Here is a 21,896-nt window from a genome sequence, read left to right on the forward strand (position 1 = left end):
AAAGGGTTTATGATTTCATGAAAAATTAGGATTTGTTCGTTTTTGGCGAATTGTTAGTCTAATTTGATTGAACTCATGCCAACGAATAGTGATTTTTTTTCATGATAAATTCAGGTTTGTTCATTTTTGGCGAATTGCTAGCCTAATTCGATTGGAATCGAGCCAATGAAAAGCTGTTTTTGATATCACGATAAATTCGGGCTTGTTCGTTTTTGACGACTTGCAAGTCCGATTCGATTGGAATTGAGCCAAAGAAAAGTGGTTTTTGATTTCTTCATAACTTCGAATTTGTTCGTTTTTGGCAAATTGCTAGTCTAATTTGATTGGAATCGAGCGAATGAAAAGTGGTTTTTGATTTCAAGATAAAATCGGGTTTGTTCATTTTAGGCGAATTGCTAGTCTAATTCGATTGGAATCGAGCCAATGAAAAGTGGTTTTTGATATCATTATAACTTCAGGCTTGTTCGTTTTGGCGAATTGCTAATCTAATTCGATTTGAATCGAGCCAATGAAAAGTGGTTTTAGATTTCATGATGACTTCAAGTTTGTTCGTTTTTAATGAATTGTTAGTCTAATTTGATTGGAATCGAGCCAATGAAAAGTGGTTTTGGATTTCATGACAACTTCGGGTTTGTTCGTTTTTGGCAAATTTTTAGTGGAATTCGATTGAAATCAAGCCAATGAATACTGGCTTTCGATTTAAGGATAACTTCGGCTTCATTCGTTTTTTGGTAAATTTTTGTCAAATTCGATTTGAATCGAGCCAATCAAAAGTGGTTTTTGATTTCATGATAACTTCAGGTTTGTTTGTTTTTGACGAATTGCTAGCCTAATTCACTTGAAATCGAGCCAATGAAAAGTTGCTTTTGATTTCATGATAACTTCAGATTTGTTCGTTTTTAGCGAATTGCTAGTCTAATTCGCTTGGAATCGAGTCAATGAAAAGTTGCTTTTGATTTCATGATAACTTCAGGTTTATTCGTTTTTGACGAATTGCTAGTCTATTTCAATTGGAATCGACCCAATAAAAAGTGGTTTTTTATTTCATGATACCTACAGGTCTTTTTGTTTTTGGCGAATTTCTAATCTAATTCGATTTGAATCAAGCCAATGAAAAGTGGTTTTTGATTTCAAGATGACTTCGGGTCTTTTAAATTTTTGGTGAATTACTAGTCTAATTCGATTGGAATCGAGCCAATGGAAAGTGGTTTTTGATAGCATGATAACTTTGACTTTGTTCATTTCTGGCAAATTGCTAATCTAATTCGATTGGAATCGAGCCAATGAAAAGTGGTTTTTGATTTCATGATACCTTCGGGCTTGTTCATTTTTGGTGAATTACTTGTCTAAAATTTGACTAGAATCAAGCCAATGAAAAGTGGTTTTTGATTTCATGATAACTTCGGGTTTGTTCATTTTTGGCGAATTGCTAGTCTAATTCAATTGGAATCGAGCCAATGAAAAGTTATTTTTGATTTCATGATAACTACAGGTTTTTTCATTTTTGGCGAATTGCTAGTCTAATTCGATTGGAATCGAGCCAATGAAAAGTGGATTTTGATTTCAAGATAACTACGAGTCTTTTCATTTTTGGCGAATTGCTAGTCAAATTCGATTGGAATTGAGGCAATGAAAAGTTGATTTTTATATCTTGATAAGTTCGGGTTTGTTCGTTTCTGGCGAATTGCTAGTCTAATTCGATTGGAGTCAACCAAATGAAAAGTGGCTTTTATTTTACGATAACTTCGAGTTTGTTCATTTTTGACGAATCGCTTGTTGAATTCGATTGGAATCAAGCCAATGAAAAGTTGTTTTTCATTTCATGATAACTTCGAGTTTGTTCATTTTTGACGAATCGCTGGTCTAATTTGATTGCAATCGAGCCAATGAAAAGTGGTTTTTGATTTCAAGATAACTTCGGGTCTTTTCATTTTTGGTGAAATGCTAGTCTAATTCGATTGGAATCGAGCCAATGAAAAGTGGTTTTTGATATCATGATAACTTCGGGTTTGTTCGTTTCTAGCAAATTACTAGTCTAATTCGATTGGAATCGAGCTAATGAAAAGTGGTTTTTGATTTCATGATAACTTCAGGTTTTTTCATTTTTGGTGAATTGCTTGTCTAATTTGACTGGAATCAAGCCAATGAAAAGTGGTTTTTGATTTCATGATAACTTCGGGTTTATTCATTCTTGGTGAATTGCTAGTCTAATTCGATTGAAATCGAGCCAATGAAAAGTTGTTTTTGGTTTCTTGATAACTTCGAGTTTGTTCTTTTTTGGCGAATTGTTAGTCGAATTCGATTGGAATCGAGCAAATGAAAAGTGGTTTTTGATTACAAGATGACTACGAGTCTTTTCGTTTTTGGCGAATTGCTAGTCTAATTCGATTGGAATCGAGCCAATGAAAAGTTGTTTTTGATTTCTTGATAACTTCGTGTTTTTTCATTTTTGGCGAATTGCTAGTCTAATTCGATTGGAATTGAGACAATGAAAAGTGATTTTTGATTTCAAGATAACTACGAGCCTTTTCATTTTTTGCGAATTGCTAGTCTAATTCGATTGGAATTGAGACAATGAAAAGTGATTTTTGATTTCAAGATAACTACGAGCCTTTTCATTTTTTGCGAATTGCTAGTCTAATTCGATTGGAATTGAGACAATGAAAAGTGATTTTTGATTTCAAGATAACTACGAGCCTTTTCATTTTTGACGAATTGCTAGTCTAATTCGATTCGAATCGAGCCAATGGAAAATTGTAATTGATATCATGGCAAGTTCAGGTTTCTTCATTTCTAGCGAATTGCTCGTCTAATTTGATTGGAATCAGCCAAATTAAAATTTTCTTTAGATTTCATGATAACTTCGAGTTTGTTTGTTTTTCACGAATCGCTTGTTGAATTCGATTGGAATCAAGTCAATGAAAAGTGGTTTTTTATTTCATGATAAGTTCTTGTTTTTTCGTTTTTGATGAATCGCAAGTCTAACTCGATTGGAATCAAGGCAATGAAAAGTGGATTTTGATATCAAGATAAATTCGGGTCATTTCATTTTTGTTGAATTGCAAGTCTAATTTAATTTGGAAACGAGCCAATGGTTAGTGGCTTTTGATATCATGATAACTTCAGGTTTGTTTATTTCTGACGAATTGCTAGTCTAATTCGATTGGAATCGAGCCAATGAAAAGTGTCTTTTGATTTCATGATAACTTCGAGTTTGTTCATTTTTGACGAATCGCTTGTCAAATTTGATTGGAATCGAGCCATTGAAAAGTGGTTTTTGATTTCTTGATAACTTCAAGTTTGTTCATTTTTGACCATTCGCTTGTCTAATTCGATTGGAATCGAGTAGATGAAAAGTGGTTTTTGATTTCAAGATAACTTCGGGTTTGTTTGTTTTAGGCGAATTGCTAGTCTAATTCGATTTGAATTAAGGCAATGAAAAGTGGTTTTTGATTTCCTGATAACTTCGGGTTTGTTCATTTTTTGTGAATTCCTTGTCTAATTCGATTGCAATCGAGCCAATGAAAAGTAGTTTTTGATTTCAAGATAACTTCAGGACTCTTCATTTTTGGTGAATTGCTAGTCTAATTCGATTGGAATCGGGCCAATGAAAAGTGATTTTTGATATCATGATAACTTCGGGTTTGTTCGTTTTTGGCGAATTGCTAGTCTAATTCGATTGGAATCGAGCTAATGAAAAGTGGTTTTTGATTTCATGATAAATTCAGGTTTGTTCGTTTTTGGTGAATTGCTTGTCTAATTTGACTGGAATTAGGCCAATGAAAAGTGGTTTTTGATTTCATGATAACTTCGGGTTTGTTCATTTTTGGTGAATTGCTAGTCTAATTCGATTGAAATCGAGCCAATGAAAAGTTGTTTTTGATTTCTTGATAACTTCGAGTTTGTTCGTTTTTGGCGAATTGTTAGTCGAATTCGATTGGAATCGAGCTAATGAAAAGTGGTTTTTGATTACCAGATGACTACGAGTCTTTTCGTTTTTGGCGAATTGCTAGTCTAATTCGATTGGAATCAAGCCAATGAAAAATTGTTTTTGATATCATGATAACTTTGGGTTTCTTTGTTTTTGGCGAATTGCTCGTCTAATTCGATTGGAATCAACCGAATGAAAATTTGCTTTTGATTTCATGATAACTTCGAGTTTGTTCATTTTTAACGAATCACTTGATGAATTCGATTGGAATCAAGTCAATGAAAAGTGACTTTTCATTTCATGATAAGTTCGAGTTTTTTCATTTTTGACGAATCCCAAGTCTAATTCGATTGGAATCGAGGCAATGAAAAGTGGTTTTTGATTTCAAGATAAATTCCGGTCATTTCATTTTTGGCGAACTGCAAGTCTAATTTAATTTGGAAACAAGCCAATGATTACTGGCTTTTGATATCATAATAACATCCGGTTTGTTCATTTCTAGCGAATGGCTAGTCTAATTCGATTGGAATCGAGGCAATGAAAAGTGTCTTTTGATTTCATGATAACTTCGAGTCTGTTCATTTTTGACGAATCGCTTGTCAAATTTGATTGGAATCGAGCAATTGAAAAGTGGTTTTTTATTTCTTGATAACTTCAAGTTTGTTCATTTTCGACCATTCGCCTGTCTAGTTCGATTGGAATCGAGCCGATGAAAAGTGGTTTTTCATTTCAAGATAATATCGGGTCTTTTCATTATTGGCGAATTGCTAGTCTAATTCGATTTGAATCAAGGCAATGAAAAGTGGTTTTTGATTTCATGATAACTTCGGGTTTGTTCGTTTTTTTGAGAATTCCTAGTCTAATTCGATTGGAATCGAGCCAATGAAAAGTGGTTTTTCATTTCAAGATAATATCGGGTCTTTTCATTATTGGTGAATTGCTAGTCTAATTCAATTGGAATGGAGCCAATGAAAAGTTATTTTTGAAATCATAATAACTTCGGGTTTGTTCGTTTCTGGCAAATTGCTAGACTAAATCGATTGGAATCGAGCCAATGAAAAGTGGCTTTTGATTTCATGATAACTTCGGGTTTGTTCGTTTCTGAATTGCTAGTCTAATTCGATTGGAATCGAGCAAATGAAAAGTGACTTTTGATTTCATGATAACTTCGAGTTTGTTCATTTTTTTACGATTTGCTCGTCAAATTCGATTGGAATCGAGCCAATGAAAAGTGGTTTTTGATTTCATGATAGTTTGTTCGTTTTGGACAAATCGCTAGTCTAATTCAATTGAAATCGAGCCAACGAAAAGTGGGTTTTGATTTCATGATAACTTCGAGTTTGTTCATTTTTTACGAATCGCTAGTCTATTTCGATTGGAATCAAGCCAATGAAAAGTGACTTTTGATAACATGATAACTTCGAGTTTGTTCGTTTTTGACGAATCGCTAGTCTATTTCGATTGGAATCAAGCAAATGAAAAGTGACTTTTGATATCATGATAACTTTGAGTTTGTTCGTTTTTGATGAATCGCCTGTCAAATTTGATTGAAATCGAGCCAGTTAAAAGTGGTTTTCAATTTCATGATAACTTCGAGTTTGTTCATTTTTTACGAATCGCTAGTCTAATTCGATTGAAATCAAGCCAACGAAAAAGTGGTTCTTGATTTCATGATAACTTCGAGTTTTTTTTTGACAAATCGAAAGTCTAATTAGATTAGAATCGAGCCAATGAAAAGTTGCTTTTGATATCATGATAACTTCGGGTTTGTTCATTTCTGGCGAATTGCTAGTCTAATTAGATTAGAATTGAGCCAACGAAATGTGGCTTTCGATTTCTAGATAACTTCGAGTTTGTTCATTTTTTACAAATCGCTTGTCAAATTCGATTGGAATTGAACCAATGAAAAGTAGTTTTTGAACTCATGATAACTTCGAACTTGTTCATTTTCGACGATTCACTAGTCTACTTCGATTGGAATCGAGCCAATGAAAATTGGTTTTTGATTTGGAGATAACTTCGGGTTTGTTCGTTTTAGGCAAATTGCTAGTCTAATTCAATTTAAATCGAGCCAAAGAAAAGTGGTTTTTACTTCATGACAACTTCGAGTTTTTTCATTTTTGGCGAATTGTTAGTCTAGTTCGATTGGAATCGAGCCAATAAAAAGTGGTTTTTGATTTCAAGATAACTTCAGGTCTTTTCATTTTTGGCGAATTGCTATTCTAAGAGACAATGAAAAGTGGTTTTTGACATCATGATAACTTCAAGTTTTTTCATTTCTGGCGAATTGCTAGTCTAATTCGAATGGAATCGTGACTTTGAAAAGTGGTTTTTGATTTCATGATAACTTTGGGTTTGTTCATTTTTGGCAAATTGCTAGTCTAATTGGATTGGAATTGAGCCAATGAAAAGTTGTTTTTGATTTCTTGATAACTTCGGGTCTGTTCGTTTTTGGCGAATTGCTAGTATAATTCAATTTGAATCGAGCCAATGAAAAGTTGTTTTTGATTACAAGATAACTACGAGTCTTTTTGTTTCTGGTGAATTGCTTGTCTAATTCGATTGGAATCAAGCCAATGAAAAGTTATTTTTGATTTCGCGATAACTTTGGGTTTGTTCATTTTTGGAGAATTGCTAGTCTAATTCGATTGGAATCGAGCCAATGAAAAGTGGTTTTTGATTTCATGATAACTTTGGGTTTGTTCATTTTTGGAGAATTGCTAGTCTAATTCGATTGGAATCGAGCCAATGAAAAGTGGTTTTTGATTTCATGATAACTTCGGGTTTGTACATTTTTGACGTGTTGCTAGTCTAATTCGATTGGAATCAGGCCAATGAAAAGTGGTTTTTGATTTCAAGATAACTTCGGGTCTTTTAATTTTTGGCGAATTACAAGTCTAATTCAATTGGAATCAAGCCAATGAATAGTGGCTTTTGATATCATGATAACTTCGGGTCTGTTCATTTCTGGCGAATTGCTAGTCTAACTCGATTGGAATCGAGCCAATGAAAAGTGTCTTTTGATTTCATGACAACTTCGAGTTTCTTCATTTTTGACGAATCGCTTGTCAAATTCGATTGGAATCGAGCCGATGAAAACCGATTTTTGATTTTATGATAACTTTGGGTTTGTTCATTTTCGATGATTCACTAGTTTAGTTCGATTGGAATCGAGCCGATGAAAAGTGGTTTTTGATTTCAAGATAACTTTGGGTTTGTTTGTTTTAGGCAAATTTCTAGTCTAATTCCATTTGAATCGAGGCAATGAAAAGTGATTTTTGATTTCATGATAACTTCGAGTTTGTTTTTTTTTTTTTTTTGCGAATTCCTAGTCTAATTCAATTGGAATCGAGCCAATGAAAAGTGGTTTTTGATTTCAAGATAACTTGAGGTCTTTTCCTTTTTAGTGAATTTCTTGTCTAATACGATTCGAATCAAGCCAATAAAAAGTTGTTTTTGATGTCATGATAACTTCGGGTTTGTTCGTTTCTGGCGAATTACTAGTCTAATTCGATTGGAATCGACCCAATGAAAAGTGGCTTTTTATTTCATGATAACTTTAGGTTTGTTCGTTTCCGAAATGCTAGTCTAATTCGATTGGCATCGAGCAAATGAAAAGTGGCTTTTGATTTCATGATAACTTCGAGTTTGTTCATTTTTTACGAATCGCTTGTTAAATTCGATTGGAATCGAGCCAATGAAAAGTGGTTTTTTATTTCATGATAACTTCGAGTTTGTTCGTTTTAGACGAATCGCTAGTCTAATTCGATTGAAATCGAGCCAATGAAAAGTGGGTTTTGATCTCATGATAACTTCGAGTTTGTATGTTTTTTACAAATCGCTAGTCTAATTCGATTGGAATTGAGCTAATGAAAAGTGGCTTTTGATATCATGATAACTTCGGGTTTGTTCGTTTTTGGGTTATTGCTAGTCTAATTTGACTGGAATCAAGCCAATGAAAAGTGGTTTATGATATCTTGATAACTTCGGGTTTGTTCATTTCTAAAGAGTTGCTAGTCTAATTCGATTGGAATCAAGCCAATGAAAAGTGGCTTTCAATTTCTGGATAACTTCGTCTTCATTCGTTTTCGCGAATCGCTAGTCTAATTCGACTGGAATTGAGCCAATGAAAAGTGGTTTTTGATTTCAAGATAACTCGGGTTTGTTCGTTTCAGGCGAATTGCTAGTCTAATTCGATTGGAATCGAACCAATGAAAAGTGATTTTTGATTTCATGATAACTTCGGGTTTGTTCGTTTTTGACAAATTGCTAGTCAAATTCGATTGGAATCGAGATAATGAAAAGTGGTTTTTGATTTCAAGATAACTTTGTGTCTTTTCATTTTTCGCGAATTGCTAGTCGAATTTGATTGGAATCGAGCCAATGAAAAGTGGTTTTTGATATCATGATAACTTCGTGCTGGTTCGTTTCTAGCAATTTTCTAGTCTAATTCGACTGGAATCGAGCCAATGAAAAGTGGCTTTCGATTTCATGATAACTTCGACTTTGTTCGTTTTTGACGAATTTCTAGTTTAATTTGATTGGAATCGAGCCAATGAAAAGTGGTTCACGATTTCTTGATAGCTTCGGGTTTGTTCGTTTTTAGCGGAACGCTAGTCTAATTTGATTGGAATCGAGTCAATGAAAAGTGGTTTTATATTTCAAGATAACTTCGGGCCTTTTCGTTTTTGGCCAGTTGCTAGTCTAATTCGATTGGAATCAAGCCGTTGAAAAGTGGCTTTTGATTTCATGATAACTTCGAGTTTGTTCATTTTTGAAGAATCGCTTGTCAAATTCGATTGGAGTCGAGCCAATGAAAAGTTGTTTTCGATTTCATGATAAGTTCGGATTTGTTCATTTTTTGGCAAATTGCTAGCTTAATTCGATTGGAATCGAGCCAATGAAAAGAGGTTTTTGATATCATGATAACTTCGGGTTTATGCATTTCTGGCGAATTGCTAGTCTAATTCGATTGGAATCGAGCCAATGAAATGTGGCTTTTTATTTCACGATAACTTCGAGTTCGTTCGTTTTTTACGAATTGCTTGTCAAATTCGATTGGAATGGAGCCAATGAAAAGTGGCTTTCGATGTCATGATAAATTCGGGTTTGTTTGTTTCTAGCGAATTGCTAGTCTAATTCAATTGGAATCGAGCCAATAAAAAGTGGCTTTTAATTTCATGACAACTTCTAGTTTGTTCATTTTTGACGAATCGCTTGTCAAATTCGATTAGAATCTAGCCAATGAAAAGTGGTTTTTGATTTCATGATAACTTCGGGTTTGTTCATTTTTGGCAAATTTCTAGTCTAATTCGATTGAAACTGAGCCAATGAAAAGTTGTTTTTGATTTCGAGATAACTTCGGGTTTGTTCATTTTTGGCGAATTGCTAGCATAATTTGATCGGAATCGAGCCACTGAAAAGTGGTTTTTGATTTCATGATAACTTCGGGTTTGTTCAGTTTTGGTAAATTGCTAGTCTAATTCGATTGGAATCTAGACAATGAAAAGTGGTTTTTGATTTCATTATAACTTCAGGTTTGTTCTTTTTTGCCGAATTGCTAGTCTAATTCAATTGGAATCGAGCCCATGAAAATTGGCTTTCAAATTCAGGATAACTTCGAGTTTGCTAATTTTGACGAATTGCTAATCTAATTTGATTGGAATCGAGACAATGAAAAGTAGTTTTTGATTTCATTATAACTTCGGGTTTGTTCGTTTTTGGCGAATTGCTAGTCTAATTCAATTGTAATCGACCCAATGAAAATTTGCTTCCAAATTCAGCATAACTTCGGATTCATTCATTTTTGGCAAATTGCTAGTTGAATTCAACTAGAATCGAGCCAATAAAAAGTGGCTTTTGATTTCATGATAACTTCGAGTTTGTTCGTTTTGGACGAATCGCTAGTCTAATTCGATTGGAATCGAGCCAATAAAAAGTGGGTTTTGATCTCATGATAACTTCGAGTTTGTTCATTTTTGACGAATCGCTTGTCAAATTCGATTGGAATCAAGCCAATGAAAAGTGGTTTTTGATTTCATGATAACTTCGAGTTTGTTCGTTTTGGACGAATCGCTAGTCTAATTCGAATGAAATCAAGCCAATAAAAAGTGGGTTTTGATCTCATGATAACTTCAAGTTTGTTCATTTTTGACGAATCGGTAGTCTAATTCGATTGGAATTGAGCTAATGAAAAGTGGTTTTTGATTTCAAGATAACTTTGTGTCTTTTCATTTTTCGCGAATTGCTAGTCGAATTTGATTGGAATCGAGCCAATGAAAAGTGGTTTTTGATATCATGACAACTTCGTGCTGGTTCGTTTCTAGCAATTTTCTAGTCTAATTCGATTGGAATCGAGCCAATGAAAAGTGGCTTTCGATTTCATGATAACTTTGACTTTGTTCGTTTTTGGCGAATTTCTAGTTTAATTTGATTGGAATCGAGCCAATGAAAAGTGGTTCACGATTTCTTGATAACTTCGAGTTTGTTCGTTTTTAGCGGAATGCTAGTCTAATTTGATTGGAATCGAGTCAATGAAAAGTGGTTTTATATTTCAAGATAACTTCGGGTCTTTTCGTTTTTGGCCAGTTGCTAGTCTAATTCGATTGGAATCAACCCATTGAAAAGTGGCTTTTGATTTCATGATAACTTCGAGTTTGTTCATTTTTTGCAAATTATCGAGTCAATGAAAAGTGGTTTTATATTTCAAGATAACTTCGGGTCTTTTCGTTTTTGGCCAGTTGCTAGTCTAATTCGATTGGAATCAACCCATTGAAAAGTGGCTTTTGATTTCATGATAACTTCGAGTTTGTTCATTTTTTGCAAATTGCTAGTCAAATTCGATTGGAATCGAGATAATGAAAAGTGGTTTTTGATTTCAAGATAACTTTGTGTCTTTTCATTTTTTGCGAATTGCTAGTCAAATTTGATTGGAATCGAGCCAATGAAAAGTGGTTTTTGATATCGTGATAACTTCGTGCTGGTTCGTTTCTAGCAATTTTCTAATCTAATTCGTTTGGAATCGAGCCAATGAAAAGTGGCTTTCGATTTCATGATAACTTCGACTTTGTTCGTTTTTGATGAATTTCTAGTTTAATTTGATTGGAATCGAGCCAATGAAAAGTGGTTTTTGATATCGTGATAACTTCGTGCTGGTTCGTTTCTAGCAATTTTCTAATCTAATTCGTTTGGAATCGAGCCAATGAAAAGTGGCTTTCGATTTCATGATAACTTCGACTTTGTTCGTTTTTGATGAATTTCTAGTTTAATTTGATTGGAATCGAGCCAATGAAAAGTGGTTCACGATTTCTTGATAACTTCGGGTTTGATCGTTTTTAGCGGAACGCTAGTCTAATTTGATTGGAATCGAGTCAATGAAAAGTGGTTTTATATTTCAAGATAACTTCGGGTCTTTTCGTTTTTGGCCAGTTGCTAGTCTAATTCGATTGGAATCAAGCCGTTGAAAAGTGGCTTTTGATTTCATGATAACTTCGAATCGATACATGGAAAAGTGGTTTTTGATTTCATGATAACTTCGAGTTTGTTCGTTTTTTGCAAATTGCTAGTCAAATTCGATTGGAATCGAGATAATGAAAAGTGGTTTTTGATTTCAAGATAACTTTGTGTCTTTTCATTTTTTGCGAATTGCTAGTCAAATTTGATTGGAATCGAGCCAATGAAAAGTGGTTTTTGATATCCTGATAACTTCGTGCTGGTTCGTTTCTAGCAATTTTCTAATCTAATTCGTTTGGAATCGAGCCAACGAAAAGTGGCTTTCGATTTCATGATAACTTCGACTTTGTTCGTTTTTGATGAATTTCTAGTTTAATTTGATTGGAATCGAGCCAATGAAAAGTGGTTTTTGATATCCTGATCTAATTCGATTGGAATCAAGCCAATGAAAAGTGGTTTTTGATATCCTGATCTAATTCGATTGGAATCAAGCCAATGAAAAGTGGTTTTTGATATCCTGATCTAATTCGATTGGAATCAAGCCAATGAAAAGTGGTTTTTGATATCCTGATCTAATTCGATTGGAATCAAGCCAATGAAAAGTGGTTTTTGATATCCTGATCTAATTCGATTGGAATCAAGCCAATGAAAAGTGGTTTTTGATATCCTGATCTAATTCGATTGGAATCAAGCCAATGAAAAGTGGTTTTTGATATCCTGATCTAATTCGATTGGAATCAAGCCAATGAAAAGTGGTTTTTGATATCCTGATCTAATTCGATTGGAATCAAGCCAATGAAAAGTGGTTTTTGATATCCTGATAACTTCGTGCTGGTTCGTTTCTAGCAATTTTCTAGTCTAATTCGATTGGAATCGAGCCAATGAAAAGTGGCTTTCGATTTCATGATAACTTTGACTTTGTTCGTTTTTGGCGAATTTCTAGTTTAATTTGATTGGAATCGAGCCAATGAAAAGTGGTTCACGATTTCTTGATAACTTCGAGTTTGTTCGTTTTTAGCGGAATGCTAGTCTAATTTGATTGGAATCGAGTCAATGAAAAGTGGTTTTATATTTCAAGATAACTTCGGGTCTTTTCGTTTTTGGCCAGTTGCTAGTCTAATTCGATTGGAATCAAGCCGTTGAAAAGTGGCTTTTGATTTCATGATAACTTCGAGTTTGTTCGTTTTTAGCGGAATGCTAGTCTAATTTGATTGGAATCGAGCCAATGAAAAGTGGCTTTTGATTTCATGATAACTTCGAGTTTGTTCGTTTTTAGCGGAATGCTAGTCTAATTTGATTGGAATCGAGCCAATGAAAAGTGGCTTTTGATTTCATGATAACTTCGAGTTTGTTCGTTTTTAGCGGAATGCTAGTCTAATTTGATTGGAATCGAGCCAATGAAAAGTGGCTTTTGATTTCATGATAACTTCGAGTTTGTTCGTTTTTAGCGGAATGCTAGTCTAATTTGATTGGAATCGAGCCAATGAAAAGTGGCTTTTGATTTCATGATAACTTCGAGTTTGTTCGTTTTTAGCGGAATGCTAGTCTAATTTGATTGGAATCGAGTCAATGAAAAGTGGTTTTATATTTCAAGATAACTTCGGGTCTTTTCGTTTTTGGCCAGTTGCTAGTCTAATTCGATTGGAATCAAGCCGTTGAAAAGTGGCTTTTGATTTCATGATAACTTCGAGTTTGTTCGTTTTTTGCAAATTGCTAGTCAAATTCGATTGGAATCGAGATAATGAAAAGTGGTTTTTGATTTCAAGATAACTTTGTGTCTTTTCATTTTTTGCGAATTGCTAGTCAAATTTGATTGGAATCGAGCCAATGAAAAGTGGTTTTTGATATCATGATAACTTCGGGTTTATGCATTTCTGGCGAATTGCTAGTCTAATTTGATTGGAATCGAGTCAATGAAAAGTGGTTTTATATTTCAAGATAACTTCGGGTCTTTTCGTTTTTGGCCAGTTGCTAGTCTAATTCGATTGGAATCGAGCCAATGAAAAGAGGTTTTTGATATCATGATAACTTCGGGTTTATGCATTTCTGGCGAATTGCTAGTCTAATTTGATTGGAATCGAGTCAATGAAAAGTGGTTTTATATTTCAAGATAACTTCGGGTCTTTTCGTTTTTGGCCAGTTGCTAGTCTAATTCGATTGGAATCGAGCCAATGAAAAGAGGTTTTTGATATCATGATAACTTCGGGTTTATGCATTTCTGGCGAATTGCTAGTCTAATTTGATTGGAATCGAGTCAATGAAAAGTGGTTTTATATTTCAAGATAACTTCGGGTCTTTTCGTTTTTGGCCAGTTGCTAGTCTAATTCGATTGGAATCGAGCCAATGAAAAGAGGTTTTTGATATCATGATAACTTCGGGTTTATGCATTTCTGGCGAATTGCTAGTCTAATTTGATTGGAATCGAGTCAATGAAAAGTGGTTTTATATTTCAAGATAACTTCGGGTCTTTTCGTTTTTGGCCAGTTGCTAGTCTAATTCGATTGGAATCGAGCCAATGAAAAGAGGTTTTTGATATCATGATAACTTCGGGTTTATGCATTTCTGGCGAATTGCTAGTCTAATTTGATTGGAATCGAGCCAATGAAATGTGGCTTTTTATTTCACGATAACTTCGAGTTCGTTCGTTTTTTACGAATTGCTTGCCAAATTCGATTGGAATGGAGCCAATGAAAAGTGGATTTCGATGTCATCATAAATTCGGGTTTGTTTGTTTCTAGCGAATTGTTAGTCTAATTCAATTGGAATCGAGCCAATAAATAGTGGCTTTTGATTTCATGACAACTTCTAGTTTGTTCATTTTTGACGAATCGCTTGTCAAATTCGATTAGAATATAGCCAATGAAAAGTGGTTTTTGATTTCATGATAACTTCGGGTTTGTTCATTTTTGGCGAATTGCTAGTCTAATTCGATTGAAACCGAGCCAATGAAAAGTTGTTTTTGATTTCGAGATAACTTCGGGTTTGTTCATTTTTGGCGAATTGCTAGCATAAATTGATCGGAATCGAGCCACTGAAAAGTGGTTTTTGATTTCATGATAACTTCGGGTTTGTTCATTTTTGGCGAATTGCTAGTCTAATTCGATTGGAACCGAGCCAATAAAAAGTGGTTTTTGATTTGAAGATAACTTCGGGTTTGTTCGTTTTTGATGAATTGCTAGTCTAATTCGATTGGAATCTAGACAATGAAGAGTGGTTTTTGATTTCATTATAACTTCGGGTTTGTTCTTTTTTGCCGAATTGCTAGTCTAATTCAATTGGAATCGAGCCAATGAAAATTGGCTTTCACATTCAGGATAACTTCGAGTTTACTAATTTTGACGAATTGCTAACCTAATTTGATTGGAATCGAGACAATGAAAAGTAGTTTTTGATTTCATTATAACTTCGGGTTTGTTCGTTTTTGGCGAATTGCTAGTCTAATTCGATTGTAATCGACCCAATGAAAATTTGCTTCCAAATTTAGGATAACTTCGAATTCATTCGTTTTTGGCAAATTGCTAGTTGAATTCAACTAGAATCGAGCCAATAAAAAGTGGCTTTTGATTTCATGATAACTTCGAGTTTGTTCGTTTTGGACGAATCGCTAGTCTAATTCGATTGGAATCGAGCCAATAAAAAGTGGGTTTTGATCTCTTGATAACTTCGAGTTTGTTCATTTTTGACGAATCACTTGTCAAATTCGATTGGAATCAAGCCAATGAAAAGTGGTTTTTGATTTCATGATAACTTTGAGTTTGTTCGTTTTGGATGAATCGCTAGTCTAATTCGATTAAAATCAAGCCAATAAAAATTGGGTTTTGATCTCATGATAACTTCAAGTTTGTTCATTTTTGACGAATCGGTAGTCTAATTCGATTGGAATTGAGCTAATGAAAAGTGGCTTTTGATAGCATGATAACTGGGGGTTGGTTCATTTTGGGCTAATTGCTAGTCAAATTCGATTGGAATCGAGTCAATGAAAAGTGGTTTTTTATTTCATGATAAATTCGGGTTTGTTTGTTTTTGGCAAATTACTAGTCTAATTCGATTGGAATCTAGCCAAAGAAAAGTGATTTTTGATTTCAAGATAACTTCAGGTTTGTTTGTTTTAGGCGAATTGCTAGTCTAATTCGATTGGAATCGAGCAAATGAAATGTGGTTTTTGATTTCATTATAACTTCGGGTTTGTTCATTTTTGGCGAAATGCTTGTCAAATTCGATTGGAATCGAGCCAATGAAAAGTTGTTTTTGATTTTATAATAACTTCGAGTTTGTTCATTTTCGACGATTCGCTAGTCTAATTCGAATAGAATCGAGCCGATGAAAAGTGGATTTTGATTTCAAGATAACTTTGAGTTTGTTCATTTTATGCGAATTGCTAGTCTAATTCGATTTGAATCGAGCCAATGAAAAGTGGTTTTTGATATCATGATAACTTCAGGTTTGTTTGTCTCTTGCGAGTTGCTAGTCTAATTCGATTGGAATCGAGCGAATGAAAAGTGGCTTTTGATTTCATGATAGATCTGAGTTTGTTCATCTTTGACGAATTGCTAGTCTAATTCGATTGGAATCGAGCCAATGAAAAGTGGTTTTTAACTTCATGATAACTTCGAGTTTATTCGTTTTTGGTGAATTGCTAGTCTAATTTGATTGGAATCGAGCCAATAAAAAGTGGCTTTCAATTTCTAGATAACTTTGACTTCATTCGTTTTGGTGAATCGCTAGTCGAATTCGACTGAAATCGAGCCAATGAAAAGTTGTTTTTGATTTCAGAATAACCTCGGGTTTGTTCGTTTATGGCGAATTGCTTGTCTAATTCGATTGGAGTCGGGAAAATGAAAAGTAGTTTCATGATAACTTTAAGTTTGTTCATTTTTGACGATTCTCTAGTCTAATTCGATTGGAATTGAGCCAATGAAAAGTGGTTTTTGATTTCAAGTTAACTCGGGTTTGTTTCTTTTAGGTGAATTGTTAGTCTTATTCGATTGGAATCGGACCAAGGAAAAGTGATTTTTGATTTCATGATAACTTCGGGTTTGTTCATTTTTTGCGAATTGCTAGTTAAATTCGATTGTAATCGAGCTAATGAAAAGTGATTTTTAATTTCAAGATAACTTTGTGTCTTTTTGTTTTTCGCGAATTGCTAGTCTAATCCGATTGGAATCGAGCCAATGAAAAGTAGTTTTTGATATCATGGTAACTTCGGGCTTTTCAGTTTCTGGCGAATCGCTACTCTAAATTGATTGGAATCAAGCCAGTGAAAAGTGGCTTTCGATTTCATTATAACTTTGACTTTGTTTTTTTTGACGAATTTCTAGTCTAATTCGATTGGAATCAATCCAATGAAAAGTAGTTTATGATTTCTTGATAACTTCGGATTTGTTCGTTTTTGACGAATTGCTAGTCTAATTCGATTGGAATTGAGCCAATGAAAAGTTGTTTTTGATTTCAAGATAACTTCGGGTCTTTTTGTTTTTGGCCAATTGCTAGTCTAATTTGATTCGATTCGAGCCAATGAAAAGTGGCTTTTGATATCATGATAACTTCGGGTTTGTTCGTTTCTAGCGAATTGCAAGTCTAATTCAATTGGAATTGAACCAATGAAAAGTGACTTTTGATTTCATGGTATCTTCGAGTTTGTTCATTTTTGAAGAATCGTTGTCAAATTTGATTGGAATCGAGCCAATGAAAAGTTGTTTTTGATTTTATGATAAGCTTGAATTTGTTCATTTTTTAGCAAATTGCTTGTAATTCGATTGGAATCGAGCCAATGAAAAGAGGTTTTTGATATCATGATATCTTCGAGTTTGTGCATTTCTGGCGAATTGCTAGTCTAATTCGATTGGAATCGAGCCAATGAAAAGTTGTTTTTGATTTTATGATAAGCTTGAATTTGTTCATTTTTTAGCAAATTGCTTGTAATTCGATTGGAATCGAGCCAATGAAAAGTTGTTTTTGATTTTATGATAAGCTTGAATTTGTTCATTTTTTAGCAAATTGCTTGTAATTCGATTGGAATCGAGCCAATGAAAAGTTGTTTTTGATTTTATGATAAGCTTGAATTTGTTCATTTTTTAGCAAATTGCTTGTAATTCGATTGGAATCGAGCCAATGAAAAGTTGTTTTTGATTTTATGATAAGCTTGAATTTGTTCATTTTTTAGCAAATTGCTTGTAATTCGATTGGAATCGAGCCAATGAAAAGTTGTTTTTGATTTTATGATAAGCTTGAATTTGTTCATTTTTTAGCAAATTGCTTGTAATTCGATTGGAATCGAGCCAATGAAAAGTTGTTTTTGATTTTATGATAAGCTTGAATTTGTTCATTTTTTAGCAAATTGCTTGTAATTCGATTGGAATCGAGCCAATGAAAAGTTGTTTTTGATTTTATGATAAGCTTGAATTTGTTCATTTTTTAGCAAATTGCTTGTAATTCGATTGGAATCGAGCCAATGAAAAGTTGTTTTTGATTTTATGATAAGCTTGAATTTGTTCATTTTTTAGCAAATTGCTTGTAATTCGATTGGAATCGAGCCAATGAAAAGTTGTTTTTGATTTTATGATAAGCTTGAATTTGTTCATTTTTTAGCAAATTGCTTGTAATTCGATTGGAATCGAGCCAATGAAAAGTTGTTTTTGATTTTATGATAAGCTTGAATTTGTTCATTTTTTAGCAAATTGCTTGTAATTCGATTGGAATCGAGCCAATGAAAAGTTGTTTTTGATTTTATGATAAGCTTGAATTTGTTCATTTTTTAGCAAATTGCTTGTAATTCGATTGGAATCGAGCCAATGAAAAGTTGTTTTTGATTTTATGATAAGCTTGAATTTGTTCATTTTTTAGCAAATTGCTTGTAATTCGATTGGAATCGAGCCAATGAAAAGTTGTTTTTGATTTTATGATAAGCTTGAATTTGTTCATTTTTTAGCAAATTGCTTGTAATTCGATTGGAATCGAGCCAATGAAAAGTTGTTTTTGATTTTATGATAAGCTTGAATTTGTTCATTTTTTAGCAAATTGCTTGTAATTCGATTGGAATCGAGCCAATGAAAAGTTGTTTTTGATTTTATGATAAGCTTGAATTTGTTCATTTTTTAGCAAATTGCTTGTAATTCGATTGGAATCGAGCCAATGAAAAGTTGTTTTTGATTTTATGATAAGCTTGAATTTGTTCATTTTTTAGCAAATTGCTTGTAATTCGATTGGAATCGAGCCAATGAAAAGTTGTTTTTGATTTTATGATAAGCTTGAATTTGTTCATTTTTTAGCAAATTGCTTGTAATTCGATTGGAATCGAGCCAATGAAAAGTTGTTTTTGATTTTATGATAAGCTTGAATTTGTTCATTTTTTAGCAAATTGCTTGTAATTCGATTGGAATCGAGCCAATGAAAAGTTGTTTTTGATTTTATGATAAGCTTGAATTTGTTCATTTTTTAGCAAATTGCTTGTAATTCGATTGGAATCGAGCCAATGAAAAGAGGTTTTTGATATCATGATATCTTCGAGTTTGTGCATTTCTGGCGAATTGCTAGTCTAATTCGATTGGAATCGAGCCAATGAAATGTGGCTTTTTATTTTTTGATAACATTGAGTTCGTTCTTTTTGACGAATTGCTTGTCGAATTCGATTGGAATCGAGCTAATTAAAATTTGGCTTTTGATATCATGATAAATTCGGGTTTGTTTGTTTCTAGCGAATTGCTAGTCTAATTCAATTGGAATCGAGCGAATAAAAAGTGGCTTTTGATTTCATGACAACTTCTAGTTTGTTCATTTTTGACGAATTGCTTGTCAAATTCGATTAGAATCGAGCCAATGAACAGTGGTTTTTGATTTCATGATAACTTCGGGTTTGTTCATTTTTTGCGAATTGCTAGTCTAATTTGATTGGAATCGAGCTAATGGAAAGCAGTTATTGATTTCACGATATGTTTGGGTTTGTTTGTTTTTGATGAATTGCTAGCCTAATTCGATTGGAATCGAGGCACTGAAAAGTGGTTTTTGACTTCATGATAACTTCGGGTTTGTTTATTTTTGGCGAATTGCTAGTCTAATTCAATTGGAACCAAGCCAATGAATAGTGGTTTTTGATTTCAAGGTAACTTCGAGTTTGTTCATTTTAGGCAAATTGCTAGTCTAATTTGATTGGAATCGAGCTAATGAAAAGTCATTTTTGATTTCATTATAACTTCGGTTTGTTCATTTTTGGCAAATTGCTACTCCAATTTGATTGGAATCGAGCCAATGACAAGTGGCTTTTGATTTCATGATAACTTCGAGTTTGTTCATTTTGGACGAATTGCTAGTCTAATTCGATTGGAATCGAGACAATGAAAAGTGGTTTTTGATTTCGTTATAACTTTGGGTTTGTTCGTTTTTGGCGAATTGCTATTCTAATTCGATTGGAATCGACCCAATGATAATTGGCTTTCAAATTCAGGATAACTTCGGCTTCATTCATTTTTGGCGAATTGCTAATTGAATTCGACTAGAATCGAGCCACTGAAAAGTGGTTTTTGATTTCATGATAACTTCGGGTTTGTTCATTTCTGGCGAATTGCTAGTCTAATTCGATTGGAATCGAGCAAACGAAAAGTGGCTTTTGATTTCATGATAACTTCGAGTTTGTTCATTTTCGATGATTCGCTAGTCTAATTCGACAGGAATCGAGCCAATGAAAAGTGGTTTTTGATTTCAAGATAACTCGAGTTTGTTCGTTTTAGGCGAATTGCTAGTCTAATTCAATTGGAATTGAGCCAATGAAAAGTGGTTTTTGATTTCATGATAGCTTCGGGTTTGTTCATTTTTTGCGAATTGCAAGTCAAATTCGAATGGAATCGAGCTAATGAAAAGTGGTATTTGATTTCAAGAGAACTTTGTGTCTTTTCATTTTTGGCGAATTGCTAGTCTAATTCGATTAGAATCGAGCCAATGAAAATTGGTCTTTGATATCATGATAACATCGGGCTTGTTCGTTTCTGGCAAATTGCTAGTCTAATTCGATTGGAATCAAGCCGAAGAAAAGTGATTTTTGATTTCATGATAACTTCGAGTTTGTTCATTTTTGACAAATTGCTAGTCTAATTCGATTGAAATCGAGCTAATGAAAAGTAGTTTTTGATTTCTTGATAACTTCGGGCTTGTTCATTTTTGGCGGATTGGTAGTCTGTTTCGATTGGAATCGAGCCATTGAAAAGTGGCTTTTGATTTCAAGATAACATCAGGTTTGTTCATTTTAGGTAAATTGGTAGTCTAATTCTATTGGAATCGAGCCAATGAAAAGTGGTTTTTGACATCATTATAACTTCAGGTTTGTTCATTTTGGCGACTTGATAATCTAATTCGATCGGAGTCGAGCCAATGAAAAGTGGCTTTTGATTTAATGATAACTTCGAGTTTGTTCGTTTTTGATGAATTGCTAGTCTAATTCGATTGGAATCGAGCCAATGAAAAGTGGTTTTAGATTTCATGATGACTTTGGGCTTGTTTGTTTTTAATGAATTACTAGTCTAATTCGATTGGAATCGAGCCCATGAAAAGTTTTTTTTGATTTCGAGATAACTTCGAGTTTGTTCGTTTTTGGCAAATTTCTAGTCTAATTTGATTGGAATCGAGCCAATGAAAAGTCACTTTTGATTTCAGGATAACTTCGGCTTCAGTCGTTTTTGGTGAATTGCTAGTCGAATTCGATTGGAATCAAGCCAATGGAAAGTGATTTTTGATTTCATGATAACTTCAGGCTTGTTCGTTTGTAGCGAATTGCTAGTCTAATTCGACTGGAATCGAGCCAATGAAAAGTGGTTTTTGATTTCAAGATAACTACGTGTCTTTTCCTTTTTGGCGAATTGCTAGTCTAATTCGATCGGAATCAAGCCAATGAAAAGTTGTTTTTGATATCATGATAACTTCGGGTATGTTCGTTTCTGGCGAATTGCTAGTCTAATTCGATTGGAATCGAGCCAATGAAAAGTTGGTTTTGATTTCATGATAACTTCGGGTTTGTTCATTTTTGGCAAATTGCTTGTCTAATTCGATCTGAATCGAGCCAATGACAAGTGGTTTTTGGTTTCAAGATAACTACGAGTCTTTTTATTTTTTGCGAATTGCTAGTCTAATTCGATTGGAATCGAGCCAATGAAAAGTTATTTTTGATATCATGATAACTTCGGGTTTGTTCATTTCTAACGAATAGCTAGTCTAATTCGATTAGAATTGAGCAAATGAAAAGTAGCTTTTGATTTCATGATAACTTCGAGTTTGTTTGTTTTTAACTAATCGCTTGTCAAATTCGATTGGAATCGAACCAATGAAAAGTGGTTTTTGATTTCATGATATCTTCAAGTTTGTTTGTTTTTGACAAATCTCTAGTCTAATTCGATTGAAATCGAGCTAATGAAAACTGGTTTTTGATTTCATGATAACTTCGAGTTTTTTCATTTTTGAAGAATCCCTAGTCTAATTCGATTGGAATAGAGCCATTGAAAAGTGGCTTTTGATATCATGATAACTTTGA

The sequence above is a fragment of the Olea europaea genome, chromosome 3, assembly GCF_002742605.1.
Source record: "Olea europaea var. sylvestris chromosome 3, O_europaea_v1, whole genome shotgun sequence".
Classification (NCBI taxonomy): Eukaryota; Viridiplantae; Streptophyta; class Magnoliopsida; order Lamiales; family Oleaceae; genus Olea; species Olea europaea.